Source organism: Protopterus annectens, chromosome 1.part0 (assembly GCF_019279795.1).
Source record: "Protopterus annectens isolate FY-2018-M chromosome 1.part0, PAN1.0, whole genome shotgun sequence".
NCBI lineage: Eukaryota > Metazoa > Chordata > Ceratodontiformes > Protopteridae > Protopterus > Protopterus annectens.
In genome coordinates, this window is record NC_056725.1 from 655,591,058 (window position 1) to 655,607,990 (window position 16,933).

Consider the following 16,933-nt stretch of genomic DNA (forward strand, 5'->3'; position numbering starts at 1 on the left):
TTAATAGCATTGTGTGTAGTTAGTATATTTCTTATTGTGCTAAGAGGTGGTAGAAACTGGAATTACAGTGATTATGAAATTGTGAGGGAGGGGCTATGCTAAATTTGAAATGAGATGATTAAGTGGCAGCTGATGGAATGAGTGTGAATGCGATTGGAGGTGTAGGTAGGTAGGTGTGTTCTGTGGACAAGAATAAATTTAGAGATAGTGGGGATGGGGGTAGGGTAGGAGAGCAGAGTGAGCCTGAGTGTTGTGAGGGTGAACGGAATGGACCGGCCCTGGTCTTTTATACAGCTACAAAAAACAAACAGTGAGTAAGTTTAAGGAATGTAAAGTACTGCCAGAAGAGTGCTTTACAAGACTTAAGTTTGAGAGCCCTCCTCTGTCTTGGGGGAACTATCTCCATGTGGATCTTGGAAAGGACCCTGGGACTTTGAGCCACACGTTCTGACCACCTCACTGATTCCTAGAGAAGGATCTTTGAAGAGTCGAAAAATGCATACCCACAGCTGACAGGGTCTTACCATTTTGCTTACACCTGGAGTGTGTGTCTAACTTTAGGCCCAAACAAGGAACTTCTGTCAAAAGGTGCATTGACGAAGGAGGAGTTGAAGGGCTCCGCAAAATCAGAGGTGCATCCAGACATGTCTCCTAATGGAAATGCCTAAACATGCAGCCCTAGAGGCATGTGAACAAAGCCTCATGGACAAGTTAGTAATGGACTGTAAGGCAGCCAACTGGGGTACAACAGAAGTCTGAGCCTTAGCAGTTATTGCTCCTGAAAGGGACTTAGAAGGATTTGATTAAAGAACTCTCCAAATTCTGGTGAAGTCTACCAAATAGTTCAGTGATCTAAATTGCAAAGGTCGCTGAAGCATACACACGCTTCCCACAACTGTCCATCTCGATGGACTCCCTGTTAGGGGGGATAAACACATGAACTCTGCTCAGAGTGTTCCCTCTTTGTGGCCATCGCTACAACCATGGCATCTACCGATACTTCTTTGCTCCAAAACTCTCTCCCCTTTGGTGGTGCTGGGATCCTATCGGATTCTCCTGGAGATCAGCTCAACAGAATTAGGTTCCTTCCGCTCCCACTGAGTGATCAACTCCATAAGCTCATTGGTGGGTGGAGTCACCCAGAAAGATGGGCCAGACCCAAATGCCTCCAGAAATACAGATTGCTCTTGGGAAGGGTTATCGGTAGATCAACCACCCCTTTGCTTAAGGAACTTTAAAATTTCTCCAAAGGAGAGGTCATCAAGTGGTGATCTTGGGGATTCTTTCCCTTCATCAAAATCAGCACCTTCTGTAATCAACTCCTGAGAGGGAGTCTAACTGGTTCTTCTTGCACCTTCTCTTCCTAGGGACTTCTGTGGGGTGCTCCAGAGAAGTATCAGAAGAAGAAAAAAGTACACCGTTTGGTAGCCTGGAGTCTTTGGGCTGGCTGTCGCTGTGCAGTACAGTGATGAGGCTCACTGCACATCTGGGTTACCAGATGCCGGGGGGGGGGAGTTGTCTGGATTCTACAAGAGAATGCTCTACTACCTCAAAAGGTAGAATGCCCTGGGGATGAGGAGGCCAAAGAAGCCATGCTTCCGGACCACTGGCTCACTCTGACCTGAAGGCAGTCCACCCAAGCAGAAGCCAGAGATGAACTGCCCAATGCCAAAGCCTCAAGGGGCAGAGATGGCTTTGACAGCTTCAAAGTAAACTCTAGCACCTTGGAGCCACTAGAGTCATCTCATTGAAACACATTTGAAGCCACTCCACACACAAGTTATCGAATCAGATACAGACTGTCTCAGGAAGCTCAGATCCAAGGGCTGCAAAGCCGACGGACGGATCGGAGGAGAAGCCAAGACAGGTGGAATGATACTAACAATGGCATTCCAATCTAAATGGGAAGGAACCAGGAGAACTCCCATCTGTATCTGCTCCAAGAGAAACACCCTCATCATCCTATCCACATCTGCCTCTGTAAGACTCCTCAAAGAACAGGAAGAAGCTAAAGAGGGAGATCTAGAATACTGGCACCTCTCTAAAAACAGGAAGGTAAATGAGAAGGGACCGGGTACAGAGAGGATGCATAACGGGTCCAGGGTAGCTCTTTCAGCTCTTAGAGAACTGGATCTGGGGAAGCAGACCTTGCATCCAAAGATTTGGCCTTCAGATATAAACATTTAGAAATCTTCTAGGTCGGTTCCTTGTTTTGATCTGTAGTATCTTCTGTGTCGACTCCTTGTTCAGATCAGAAGTAGTAGTGGAGGACTCTGACTGTTCATGGAGTCATCTTCTTGACTCTTTTTGGCCTGCCTTGGAAGGTAGAGCTCCAGCCAGTGATTCTGAAAAGGCTGCAGGGAGAAGTTCCTTCAGAATCAATTTATTTTTCCTGTCTACTGCAGTCCTTGGATTAAAAGATTTACAGATCTCACAAGGTACTTTCAAAATGGGCAGGACCCAGACAATAGACACAAGAGTTGTGAGCATCAAATAAAGGAATCTTGTGTCCACACACAATATTTTTTAAAACCCGAAGGTTTACCCACCATTATGGAGGTAAACAGCAAAGAAGAATTAAGGTCATTTTTTTTTTTTTGAGTAAGTTAAAGGAAAGAAAAACTACCAGCAATGGTAGGAAGAATTACAGAAAAGTTAAGAAAAGATAGTCAAAGAAAAAAACGACAAATAATGGCATTAAAAAATACGTGGTAAAAAAATGTGAGGAAACCTAATATGATATATAGGTTCATAGGTAGGTACTAGGCTATTGGCCCTAGGGCCTATATAAACCTAGCCAAAAAGGTACCCTGGCTTTTCCCCACCCAAGAAAATTATTTCCTGTGCCCCTGTCGAGCAGAGCCACAGAAGTGATCCCCGGGGTGAATTTCCTATTTCCCATCCAATCATCAAGATTGTTCTTGAAGAGTGCTAATGAGGAGCTTTGTTTGATATAAATAGTTTGTTCCAGAGTATGGGAAGTCCCTGGGAAAGGAATCTATCCCACTAGCATGTTCTGTTTATTGTTGTGACAAGGTTTAGGTCCCTAGAGCGCGTAGCTTGGAGGGATTGGGATTTCTTTAAGTGGAGCATGTCTAACAGCTCTGGGTTTGACATAGCTTTGTATGTTAGGCAGAGATCACCTCTGAGTAGGCATAGTAAAGCTGGAGTTTTTTGAGATGGTCTGCGTAGGGCATTTGAGGCCGGTAATCCTCTTTGTGAGGTATTTCTGAGGCCTTTCCAGTTGTTGTAGATTTCTTGTGAGGTACATACCAAAAGGGGCACGGTATTCTATAATGGGTCTAATGAGTGACGAGTAGAGGGGAACAATGACCTCTTCTTTTCCTGGATGAGAAACATTTTGCAATGAGGTGTGCCACATAGAAGGATTTCCTGACTACTGTGGCAATGTGATTATCAAAGGAGAGTCTACTGTCCACCTGTGTCCCTAGGTCGCTTATCACACTTTCGGTGATAAGTTGACTACCGCCTATGTGGTAGTTCATGGGTACAGAGTTTTTAACAAAAGGGATGACAATGCACTTTTTGGCATTGAGCTAGAGGCCATGGCTTTGACACCAGGCATCTGTCTCAGTGAGGCCCTTTTGTAGGATGTCCACATCGTTAGGAGTTTCGAGTATGGCTCCTAGTTTGCAATAATCTGCGAACTTCGTTAGCCTGTACTTCAGAGAAGTAGATACCAAACAGGAGAGGACTCAATACTATAAAAATAGAAAAAGGGAAAAAATATAAAGCTGAAAACCTACAACTCTCAAACTGTTTGAGAGCTGACACTGACCACGTCTGCACACGAAGGCAGTAAAATGAGAGATGCGGTATGGAGGGGGATTACAGCATTATGGGTAAGGGAGGAGCTTGAAAGTTTGCAGTAGCCAAGAACTGTAAAAAGAAGGCAAGTCGGATCAGAGGATTGGATCCAAACCCCACATGTTGAGGAAGGAATGAAAATTAACATCAGATCACACAATTCTAATTCTTAGGAAACTTCAACCTTAACATTCTCTCCCAGATAGGGAACAAATTTACCCCTTTCCTCTCCCTACATATCCTTACACAACTAAATATATACACGTACTACAACTTATCCCTCAGCAAGAAACAATTACCTGTTTAACCTTTCGTGGCTTCCTCAATACCAATATTACACAAAGTTACCTGCCTACCTTATAGCCTCACTAACCATCTCTGAGTAAGCCTTCCAAACCTCCTCAGCTTCTCCAACATAACAGAAGTAGACCAATTTCAGATGTTAAGAGGGTGTTCTTCTTTAACCTAAACAAAGGTTCACCATACAGACTGAGATATACAGCTCTGAATATGTTTAATACATTAGCAAGAGAAGTCCAAGAATAAACATTTCCAAACGACAAGGAACTCTGATAAATTATGTATTAAAGGCAGCAATGACTGTGTGTTAAGAGAACTCTTTAAAACACAGGTACAAAATAGGGAAATTATGGAAACCAGACAATACCACAACCCATTCCCTACTCTTAGAAAAACATGCAAACTTGAAATAAAAGCATCCAAACATTACTGTCTTAGAAACAAATACTCCATATCGCTGCCTCTCTGCCAAAACACTCATAGAAAGTAAAAAAGGACATATCTTACTGTGAAAACAATAAGTTTAATATTCCACCTACTAGTCAACAAATTAAAGTAACATCAATTAACCCATCAAAAACAAATAATCTCTCTTTGGTAATCTTCTAATCAAAATCTAAACATCCAACATAAAATACTTTCTCCATTTCTATACCTTAACCCCCTACTTCCGAATTACACTTCCTCCAAATCAGTACATAAATTAATTAAATACACACCAAAACAAGCCTAACCCAATATACTATCCACTCTGCTTTCTTACAAAAATGGCAGCCAACCCTCTAGCACATACCTTTAACTTCCCCTACTACATATCGCCCACATTTCACACTAACTCAATACCTTCCTACATCTAGTTACCCTCTCCTTCCAACCAAAAATATTTCCATCCTATTTCAATATTATGCCATACAACAAAGATTAAAAAAAGCTGTTATACAACAGACTCTCAAAACATATACATGAGCAAATGGGTGTTAAGAAAATTATTTTATTTTGAGCTGTGACACAGGATCTGAAATGCCTAGACATAGTAAGTCTTATTAAGTTTTTGTTGACTGTCAAAAAAGCAATTACTAGAAAAGAAAAGATAGTTGGTGTATAACGTATGAAAATGGAAAAAGTGTTAATATGGTTTGTTTTATTTTCGGTTAATATATGTTTGCCTATGTCTTAAGTGACAATTTATTAAAAAGGGTTTTTAAAAAATATACATAAATATGGCATTCTCATGGATGCTTATTGTGGTTTTTAGAAATCACCACCACACTTTATGGCTACTAAACACGGACACGTAATAAATCTATTTATTCATAGGAAAAAGGATGGTTAACTGGAGTTGTACTTAAAATGAACAAATCCTATTAAATATGCTAATATAATTAAGCTTTGATGTAAACACTAACTTTCAAAACCTAGCACACACAGACAGAACCTTCTGCATACAGGATAACAATATCACAACTGATATCAGCACTTACCTCAGGTATTCCATAGGGCTCTATACTTCATTACTTAGTAATGACATCAACTTATTCCATCAAGTAATACTGCCTTCTATGCAAAACGACATAATTCTGCACAGAGACGGACCAGCATAAACCACTGTACAAAACCTTTTAACAGCAACTTCTGAACTCTAATAATGCATCTCAAAAAGAAGCAGTAAAATGACTGAAATGCATTTGTGGGGTACCAGAGTAAAAACAAATCACTATAAATATTCATCAGTCATCAACCCACTTTTACATGGGATCAGGGTGTTAGATCAACATTAGTCAATGTGAACAAATCACATATCACTATTACAACAGTACAAGTATCTAGGTCTCTGCTTAGATCCAGCTTTGACATTAAAATATCATATACCATCACAAACCACCTTACCCTTGAAGCATGAAAAACTACAGCAAAAGATGTACCTACACCATGAACCGAATATTCTCTGCGTATAATCATGCTCTATTCTTCCCTCAATACACACCAGATTCAAACAGAACATGTAGATTTATCATGCTCTTTCCTCAGCTAAACTACCACAGTCTTCATAAAGCAAGCTGGTTAACTATCATTACTCGAACCAACCTTACTACTATCCTCCCTCACATTCAAAATCATGAAAGATGGATTTTGTTCATTCCTGAAAAAGACCCCTAATCAAAATCTCCCCATAGTCTCCAAGAAACCTTCACCCACTCTTCAGGGGGTAAAAGTTTCAAACAATTGGATCTGCCAAATTGGAACCACCTTTCCGATAACCTTAGGAAAAATCACTGAGTACAAACTATTCAGGAAAAAAAAAAACCTCTGAAATCATACAAGTGCATCTGTTTCAAAGGCAAAAGGTTAACATTAGTACTATCATGCCTTACAAAACTTTTAGTTATGTACTCACCATAACTTTAGATGTTGGGATCCATCTCGCCTACATTCTGTACTGATGGGCTCGGAGCCGATCCCTCGGCTCCGACTTGGCACGCTTATGCTATAGAGCGAGGTCTCTTATTGGCTGAGCTATTTCTTATCCCAGGATGCACCACCACTAATCCCCCAGATCTTGTTTGTCCACATTCATGCACACATGCACAACTTGTTTATATAACATTGTTAGATGTTTCAAGGCGAGATGGATCCCAAACATCTAAAGTTATGGTGAGTACATAACTAAAAGATGTTATGTGATCCTATCTCGCCTACATTCTGTACTGATGGGACAGTGTCCCTAGCACCTAAATCCCGGGTGGCTCATTGGAAAACACTCCTGAGCACTGTAGAACCAAATGAAGCTCATCCTCTAGATGCCACATCCAATTTGTAGTGGGAAATGAAAGTGTGCGGGGAAGACCATGTAGCCGCAGCACAAATGTCACTAATGGCAAGCTTAGAATGAAATGCTATCGAAGTAGCCATAGCCCTTGTAGAATGAGCTTTGACAGAGGTGGTAAGCTCTTTGTTAAAATAAGAATAAGCTTGAGTAATACAGTCCCTGATCCATTTGGCAATAGGTGACCTTTGTGACAGCTTTGCCCAATTTATTGTCTGCAAAGGATACAAACAACTGATCTGTTTTCCTTGTTTGTTTGGTCCTGTCTAAATAAAAACGCAACTGCATGTGGACATCTAGTGTGTGGAATATGAATTCCGCTTTGTTAGAATATTTTGGAAAAAAGACTGGAAGTTCTAACGATTGTTGTAAGCAGAAACTGGAACAAACTTTAGGGACAAAGGAAGGATTTGGCCTGAGAGATACTCTGTCTTTATGAAAAACCAAGTATGGGGGTTTTACTGACAAAGCTTGAAGTTCTGAAACTCTTCTGGCAGAAGTAATCGCCACCAGAAAAGCAGTCTTCCATGATAGAAATTTTAGATCACATGTAGCTGCCGGTTCAAAGGGGGAGGAAGTTAAGGCACGCAACACCACATCAAGATCCCATGGAGGTGCAGGATGAGAAATCGGAGGTCTTAACAGAGCAGCACCTTTCAAGAAGGTCTTACACAATCTGTTGCTCATTAAAGGTGGATTAATAGATTCGTGAAAATTGGAAATCGCTGCCAACTGGACCTTGATGGTAGAGACTGAAGAGCCTTGATTGAAAAGAGAAGTTAAAAATTTTAGTACTTCTGCCACGGGAATAGAAATGGGGTCCAGGCCCTGGAGTTGAGCCCAAATAGCAAATCTTTTCCATTTGCTAGAATACAGTTTCTTAGTAGCAGACTTATGGGCCGAAGATAATATGTGTACAACCTCTGGATCCAAATTATGACTCCTGACTATAGTCGGAAGAGGAGGAGCCAAGCCGTCAATTTTAAGGTGTGCAGGGACTGGTGAAATAGTCCCGACTGATGAACCAAAAGGTCTGGGATCTGATCCAGGAACCATGGACCTTCCAGAGCATATTTCCGAAGATAGGGAAACCATACTTGGCGAGGCCAGTAAGGAGCAGCTAAGATCATTTTGCTCCCCAAGAGAGATGCCTTTTGGATCACCCTGGGAAGGAGAGGAACTGGGGGGAAGGCATAAAGCAAGCCGGTGGGCCAAGGACGGGCTAGTGCGTCCATGGGGCTCTTCCCCGGAGCCGGGGTTAGGGAGAAGAATTTTTTGCACTTCGCATTTAGTGGAGTCGCGAAGAGGTCGCAACACGGAACTCCCCATCTGCTGAAAATCTGACTTGCAATTGTCATGTTCAGAGACCATTCGTGAGGAGAGAGGATGGTTCTGCTCAGTCTGTCGGCTATCACATTGGACTTGCCCAGGATATGAGTAGCCACTAGAAAGCGTTCGGTCGAGATTGCCCATTCCCAGACTCTCATGGCCTCTCTGCAAAGAGGATAGGATCTGGTCCCTCCCTGTTTGTTCAGGTACCAGACAACTGACATGTTGTCTGAGTGAACGGCAATTACGCCCCGAGGGAGGTAATCGTGGAGGGCTTGGAGGGACAGAAGCACTGCCCTCATTTCTAGGATGTTGATATGAAGTAGGGTCTCTTCTGGGTGCCATTTGCCTTGGACTGACCTGCCCAGGGAATGCCCTCCCCACCCCATCTGGGAGGCGTCCGTGGTCAAAGTGGCCGCAGGAGGAGGTGGAACAAAGGGTCGTCCCTGATCCAAATTGGAGGGCACTAGCCACCAGCGAAGGTCCCGTCTGCATGTTTCCGTGATCCATATGAGGTGACTGAGAGGGAGTTGCTGAAAGAAGCCACTGGAGAATTCTCATGTGCAGCCTTGCCAAGGGGACTAGAAGAACCATGGCGGACATGGATCCCAAAAGTTGCAGGACCATTCTGGCTGGGGCTTTGGACCTGGGAAGTAAGGCTCGAACTTGAGTCTGTATGGTTTGAATTCTGTCTGTAGGTAGATAGACCCGCATTCGGTTTGAGTCTATCTCTACCCCTATGAATCTTATTCGTTGAGATGGCAGCAACACAGACTTTGGCCAATTGAAGGTGATTCCAAGGGAGTTGCCCAGTGATATAGTGGCTTGTAGGCTCCGCAGTTGTAGATGCTTGGAGGTGGCAGTTAGGAGCCAGTCGTCTAGATACGGAAACACCTGGAATCCTAGACTTCTCAGGTGAGCAGTCACGACTGCCAAGCACTTGGTGAACACCCTGGGGGCTGTGGTGAGACCAAAGGGCAGCGGAACTGAAAATGACTGCCTCCTAGGCTGAAGCGCAGATGTCTCCTGGACGCTTGATGTACCATGATATGGTAATAAGCGTCCTAGAGATCTATGGAGCACATCCAAACACCTTTCTCCAGCAATGGGAGAATGGTTTGTAGGGTGACCATTCGGAACTTGGACTTTCTGACTGAACGGTTTAGAATGCCGAGGTCCACAATGGGCCTCAAGTTCCCGGTCTTTTTTGGCACCAAAAAGAATCTTGAGTAAGTCCCTAATCTGATCTGGTCTGCGGGGACCGGCTGGATGACTCCTTTTTGCAGCAACTTTAAAACTTCTGAGGCTGCAGTATCCCGTTGACTGGGTGGCGGGTCCGGGATTTTCCTGGACTGAGGTGGGGAGTGAGAGAAAGGGATGGTGTAACCTCCGGCGATAATTTGAAGCACCCATCGGTCCTGAGTGATATCTTCCCAGGCTTTTAGGTGCTTCGAGAAACGACCCCCGACTGGCTCCGGAGCTGCACAGTCGGGCAATCCCTCAGGGACTGTGAAAGGCTGAAGAGCCACAAAAGGACTCACGGTCTCCAGTGTTGTGAGGGCCTCTGCCGCCTCTGGGACGGCGTCTTCCGGAAGAATTTCCCCCTCCCCTGCCTCTGGAAGGGGGATCCTCCTGCTGAGAGGGGTAAGGCTTCTGAGATCTACGGAACCACATCTTCCCTCCTCTTTTAGCCTTGGGATAAGGCCGAAAGGGAGTGGAAAATCGTGCCCCTACGGCAGTCAGAGTCTTACCCTCCTGTTCGCAGCGGGTCAGTGTGTCCTTTACCTTGGGTCCAAACAGGGAGGACCCATTAAAGGGGGCGTCGGCAAAGGAAGACAAAGGCCTCCGCAAAATGACACAGGCGGAGCCAGGCTTGTCTCCGTAGAGCAATGCCTGTACCCGCCGCTCTACTCTCCCCTTCGGCCGCATAAGAAATTAGCCTCATGGACGAGTTTGAAATGGACGACAATGTAGCCAGCTGAGAGCCAACCGTCTGGGCCAGCTCCTCAGGCAGGTTACCCAAGAGGGTATCGGATAGTTCTTTAATCAGATCCCTCTGAAATCTGGTAAAGTGCGTAAGGTAGTTCAAGGACCTTAATGTAAAGGCCGCTGAACTGAGGGTGCGCTTTCCGTACCGATCCATGCTCCTAGACTCCTTATTAGGAGGATGGACGGACGTCGAAGCCTCTGCTACATCTTGCTGGGTAGCAGATGCCACCACCAAAGCATCTACAGCCACACCTTTGGTTAGGAATTCTTTTTCAGGGGGTGCCGAGAGGAATTTATTCGGACGAGCAGGTACCGGTTCCACAGAGTCTGGGTGTTCCCACGCCCTTCGACAGATCAAATCCAAGAGCTCGCCGAAGGGCGGAGACACCCAGGAGGCGGAGGGCTGTGCCCCGAAGGCCTTAAGGAACACCGACTCATCAACAGAAGGGGGTTTGGACTGCCAGCCGCCTCATTGTTTAAGGGCTTCCAGGATGTCTGCAAAAGAGACATCATCCGAGGACGACTTAGGGGACCCCTCTGCATCATCGAGATCAGTGTCTGATGTAAGAGACTCATCTGGGGAGTCAACGTGCTTCCTCTTGCACGATCTTTTCCTGGGGGGGTTCTTCCGAAGAGGCTTCAGAAGGACCTCCAGGAGGGGGGGAACCCCAGTGGGGGTAACCTCAGGCCCCGGGGCTCCGCTGTCTATGGACAGGGGGACTGCCAAAGACCCAGTCTCGGTATGCAGGGAAGGAGCTGGGGAGACCGTGGAGGTAGCCAAAGATGATTTGGCTAACGCACTCCTCATAGCCCTGAAGGCGGGACCACCAGAATCCTGGGAGGGTCCCACCTCCGTGGCCACGACAGTAGACGGCACTGCAGCCGCCAACGCACCAAGAGGGAGACTTGGGACCGAAAACATCAATCCCGAAGCATCCCCCCCGGGGCCGACGGAAGAAGTCCGTGTACTGAACTCCGACCCAAGAGCCGGAGTTGGAGTAAGGGTCGGGCCCGACCCTAAAACCTCCACCGGTTCCACCAGCACTGGCTCCAACGGTGCCGAGGCTGTTGGAGGAGGAACCAAAGTAGGGAGGTGGACCATCGGCTCCGAAGCCGAATGGGCTGGAGCTGAAACTAGCTTTTGGAACACCGGAGACTGGAAGAGTCTAAGGAGCACCCTGTCGATGTCCGAATCAGACATCTTGGATGACCTGGATGATATCGATCGGGTCCGAACCGATTTCTCCATCGGCTCCAAAGGACTAGGGGACCGGCTCTGAATGGACTCTACCACTATCGGCTTCGAGAGAGATGTCAAGGCAATTTCCCTCGGTGCCGATAAGGACTTCGGCTCCGAAGGGGAAGAGTCTGAGCCGGCAACCCTCATCGGCTCCAATATCAGTGGAGCCGATGAAGGTGACCCGCCTCTCGATGCCCCAGTCCTCGGCTCCGAAACCAGAGGGGTCGAGGCTGAAGGCATCGAGGCAGACCGTTCCGCCCTCGGCTCCGAAGTCCGTGGAGCTGATGGAGAAGTCTGCCTAGGTTTTTTGGCAGTCGGTTCCGACTGACTGGTCAGAGCCGACGCTTTCTTCTTTTTTGAAGGAGAGGATGACGAAGATAAAGCTTCCTCGAAGGATGGCTTGATTAATCCCTTAAGGACACACGCTACAAGATTCTTGCAGGTGCTTGGCGCCTAAGCAATAGACGCACGAGGAGTGGTCGTCCGTTATGGACATCTTGTAACCACACCTCGTGCACTTTTTAAACCCGGTGGGTCTATGCACTTTGGACATAACTAATTTAGAAAACAGTACTTGTCTAAATAGAAATACAACAAAACTTAATAGTTATGAACCAAACAAAAAGAATAAAGATTTTTTTTTTTACACACTATACAGTTGAACAACACAGAGAAAGAGAGAGAGTCAAGTCCCTCTAACTTAAACGGGTACTTGACCCAGGAAAGAAACACTAATAGCAAAGCAACAGGGGAAGGCCCCTCTAACTAAAACGGGAAACCTTCCCTGACGAAAAAAACACGAATTTCTCAACAGAAATTAATCAATACACACTCGTATGACAACAATAGCTGTTAAAACAGCTTTTGGGTTCAAAGTAAGCAAATTTCTGACAGGAAAAAGCCTAAATAAATAGTACTTAGCCCAGCCAAGTTGAGACCACGTCTAAGCTTGTAAGCGGCAAACGAGATCTGGGGGATTAGTGGTGGTGCATCCTGGGATAAGAAATAGCTCAGCCAAGAAGAGGCCTCGCTCTATAGCATAAGCGTGCCGAGTCGGAGCCGAGGGATCGGCTCCGAGCCCATCAGTACAGAATGTAGGCGAGATAGGATCACATAATATCTTATAGTTTCCACTGTAGATGCAAAGATTTCCACTGCAAATATAAAGATTTCTTATACAATTTTAATACATAATTTTACAGTATTAATGAATTCTAAAATGCACTGCTGCAGTTTCTGGACATTTTTTCTCAAACTACTGATATACATGTATTTCAAGCTTAATTTAGTTTTAACAACTACCTTCTGTCGCATCATCTACTGCAAATACTCATGGAGAACTATACATATTTCTTAAAACTTTCTAGAATTACCACATTTAGCAACATGTCATCCCCTAAAATTTATTACTATCACATGATTTACGAGTTGTCTTCACCTACAACTTAGTAATTAGACAAAACAAGACGATAACTCTTTATAACATGATGTGAATCATTCGAGCATATGATGGTTCTCACCAAATATAATTCAAGTGACCCAAAAAATGTACAAACATTTGTGTAAATAAATGTTTGTACAATAAGGATTATGAAGAGTCCATTGTAATTAGAGCAATATTTCTTTAAATGAAGTCTATTAAATTGTACTTGTTTCTTTAGATGACACTGGGGAATCCCTGTATGGTACAGAGAGTGGCAGTAGCAGACTTTTCCACCTCCAGCTCAACTACAGGCTTTACATTTCCATCCTACCAAAGTCGGCAATTTTTCTAAGGAGTGACAGGATCAGTTTTTGACTGAAGCAGATGTCCAAAAGGAAAAGTAAAGGAGGCAAGCGTCAAGCAAATTCTCAATACAAAGCTAACCATGAGGTCTCCAAAAGCTTTAGGTCGCAACCTATCTGCATCTTCTGAGACGTGGCCTGAAGAAATGATGCAGCTTTTAGATAAAAATAGAGTAAATCTATCAAGAGGTTGAGAAGACAAAATTCCATCCATGAATACATTTAAAAGATGCTCGGCTTGCAGAGAAGGAAACTTTGCACATCTGATGATATACAGGACTGCTAAAAGAAATAGATTCTACAGACTGACTTTTAGTGATAAGAGCTGGATCAAGAATAATGCAAGGCAAAGTAGACTGAATTAGAAGAAAGGGGGCAGAAAGGGAATCTTCAATTTAACAACATACCAGAAGGCAATAAAGACAAGGACTATGTAAAGTTAATGCAGGATTATACTAGTAAGTGGTCAGGCATCCCATCGCAGAATCTTCTGGATAGAGCAAGGTGGGTATTCATCAGTGGGGAACTTTGGCTCATTTACAATGGCCTATTGTCATCAAGTTCCAAAACTGTAGTCCGTGGAACTGATATTAGGCAAGGTATGGGAGAAGAGGAAAGTGACCAAGGATCATGAGGCCAGAATCTTTTTTAATCAGGATTACTCCTATGCCATGAGGCTCCGACGGGCAAAATTTGTGCCATGCTTTAGAATTTGTAAAAGTCTCGGGCAGAAATTTAAGCTAATCTACCATGCAATTTCAGAGTTTTCTTCCATTGAGAATCAAATCATTTATGGACACAAAAGAAGCTTGAGGCACTGCAGAACTTCCAATAATTTAATGAAGATGCAATACAACTGAAGGTAACAGACAGTGGTGTGATCCCAGTAGGAACACAGCAGAAAAGACACCACCACAGATGGCCATCAAGCCCTTTCTTTTACTCAAAATTATGGATGCAGGAAAAGCAGAAACAAATGGTTAAACACATCAGGCACATAAGGAATAACCAAGTGAAGATACAACTACATCCCTCACCATCTGCATTTCAAGAAGAGGAGGAGGACAATGAGTAAGAGAAGAGAAAATGTGGACTGGAAAACAGGCCGACAATATCACAGACAATCTCAAGTGACTGGCAGGACTGACATGATGGAAATAGTACATTTGTCCTTATCAACTTATAAAAATGTCCAATCACTTTTTTTTCAAGGGGGGTATGGATTTCACGGTTATGTATCACGAGACCAGAGCTTGGACTAAAATGTACGCCTGATACTGCTCATGTGTGCAAATCCTCAGCAGCTGATGAAGTGTATCTTTCTATGTCAGAAAGAATGATACCATATACTGTGGCGTCTCCCACTGCAGGCCGCTTGTTGAGTCATCTGTTAAATTTATGGTTATCTGGCAAGGAACCCTCGATTGCTATAACTGGGTGTGACTATGCAAGTGCTTCTGTTGGCGTCTATACCCATGCAGGTTTAACTATACAAACCCTAAAATACAACACAAAGTTCAACTCATAAGGCTAAAAATAACACATTTTACAGAACTTCACATGAAGTGTTAAGAGTAATATAATGTATTTGATTTTTGGTAGAATCCTTCCTTTTTCTACCTAGATGTACTCTGATGCAAAAACTTGCTTGACTTGAGTGAGAGGGAAGGACAAGTGTATTAAACAGTAGAAAATATTGGAAGGACATAAGTGAAACCAGTCTACTCAGATATGGGGGTATTTTTCAAAGGATGAAAGGTGACAGATGACTGAAATATGTCACCGCATATATGGAATATTTTTTTAAGCTAGCAAGCTTGTACTGTGTAGTAGAGGTCTGTAACAACAGAAAGATTATATAGTTTTCTTTTCCAAAATTCTCTCTTAAGAAGAAATATGGAGGTGCATATGAAGAAGGAACCAACACTAGGAAGTAGATTTTTTTTTTGGGGGGGGGGGGTGTAGGGTAGCAAAAATGTTAAATGAAGAGTAGAATATCTCTGAGCTGAGCAAAAGAGCTGTACAGGAACAACTGCTGCATACAGTTTAGCCCACAACGCAATCAATGGAAGATACAGCCAGAATGTTGAGGGAGATATGCATCTATAATGTTCTATGTAGTGGTTTGGATTTCAAGAGCGAGATGCACATGAAAAAAAAAAGAAAAAAAAAAAAGAGGCAAGTTAGGAAGGAAAATAATTTAATCATTCCTACTCTTGACTGTAATGTCATAGAAGGTCAATAGCCTAACAAACAAAGGAAAAGAGAAGCGGGTGTTAAGAGTATTTACACAGAGTCAAGCAGATGTTATGTTGTTGGAAAAAGCCCATATAAATACAAGGGAACATGAGGATCTCAAAGGAAACCGGACAAGGGTATTTCACAAGCACTAATGGAGAACGGAAGAGAGGGGTTAAAATGCTGATAAAGTGGGAGGGCCCACTTCAAATAACACAGCACACATACTGCTGACAATCTGAGTAGGGTTACATTAATAAGAGGAAAATGGAGGTATAACATATTATGGTGGGTAATATCTACCTAGCCCTGCATCTATAACATCAGAAACACTGGAAATTGGGGTCATACACTCTCCCATTTTACAGGGTATAAGGATAATTGGGGAGACTGGAATGTGCTGACAAGTAGGGAGGATGTTAGCAAGGGACTGAGACTGCTTAGGATAAGCAAGGAGGGAAAAATGCTCCAGAAATTGTTTAAATGTTTTGGTTGCAAGATGTAGAGGAGAAGAGACCTTTTGATAGGGAATACACTTATTTTTTGGCTAGATATGATACACATTCAAGGATCGACCAAATATGTGTCACAAGAAGCATGAAACTCTAACAGACCACAGCACTAATCCAAGGCTATCATCAGAGCATTCCCTGTTTGAAGTGGGTATGTAAGTTTTGAGGGGAATCCCCAAGTTGAGGCACTGGAGATTTCAAACAACATGACTTAAAAATAAGGAGCTCAAGTATCTACTGAAAGACTTTGTTGAGAGGGTAGAAGATGGAGGTTTAATTGAGGATGAATAGCATAGGAAAAATCAGAAGGAAAGAAGGATAAATGACAAACGGGGATCATGTTGTTGTTGTTGTGTCTTTTGGCTTTTCCTGGTTAGGGGTTGCCACAGCGGAACTCCGGTCCGCTAATGATTGGTAGTCGATTTTTACGTGCCGAGTTACCAGCCCTGACGCACAACCTTCAACGAAGGTACACCCATTCACGCACGTCTCCATGCAGAAGACGCTCTAGCTGAGCATCGAACCGGACAGCGTCTTAGTGTGAGGCGGCAAACAGGGATCATGAGATACAAAAATTATGACAGATAAAAGAACTTTGTCTAGTGACCATGTCTTATCCTGAAAGCTGAAAGGGAGGCATCACAAATAATGAAGGTGGAGTGGAAATTAGAAGTTATGTACCTACCATAACGTTCCATGTTAGTTGTCTTTTCTCGCCTTCTTTCTTGCTGGATGGGTTCGGAGCCGATCCTCGGCTCCGACTCGGCACTTGCTAAGCTCGAGAGCTAATTTTACCAGCTCGAGGCAACCCTATATCCCATGATGCAAGGCGGAGATTACTCAGATCTCATTTGGTAGCTAAAGAAATAGCAGTATTTTCTTCCAACT

The 16,933-nt window shown here is 43.8% G+C and overlaps 1 protein-coding gene across 1 annotated transcript in view; it reads right to left on the bottom strand.

Annotated features, from left to right (window-relative positions):
* The window catches only part of GTF2H5 (general transcription factor IIH subunit 5), a 295,029-nt gene that overhangs the window by 256,650 nt on the left and 21,446 nt on the right, over positions 1 to 16,933 (bottom strand). The gene's annotated exons all lie outside the window — the stretch shown is intronic.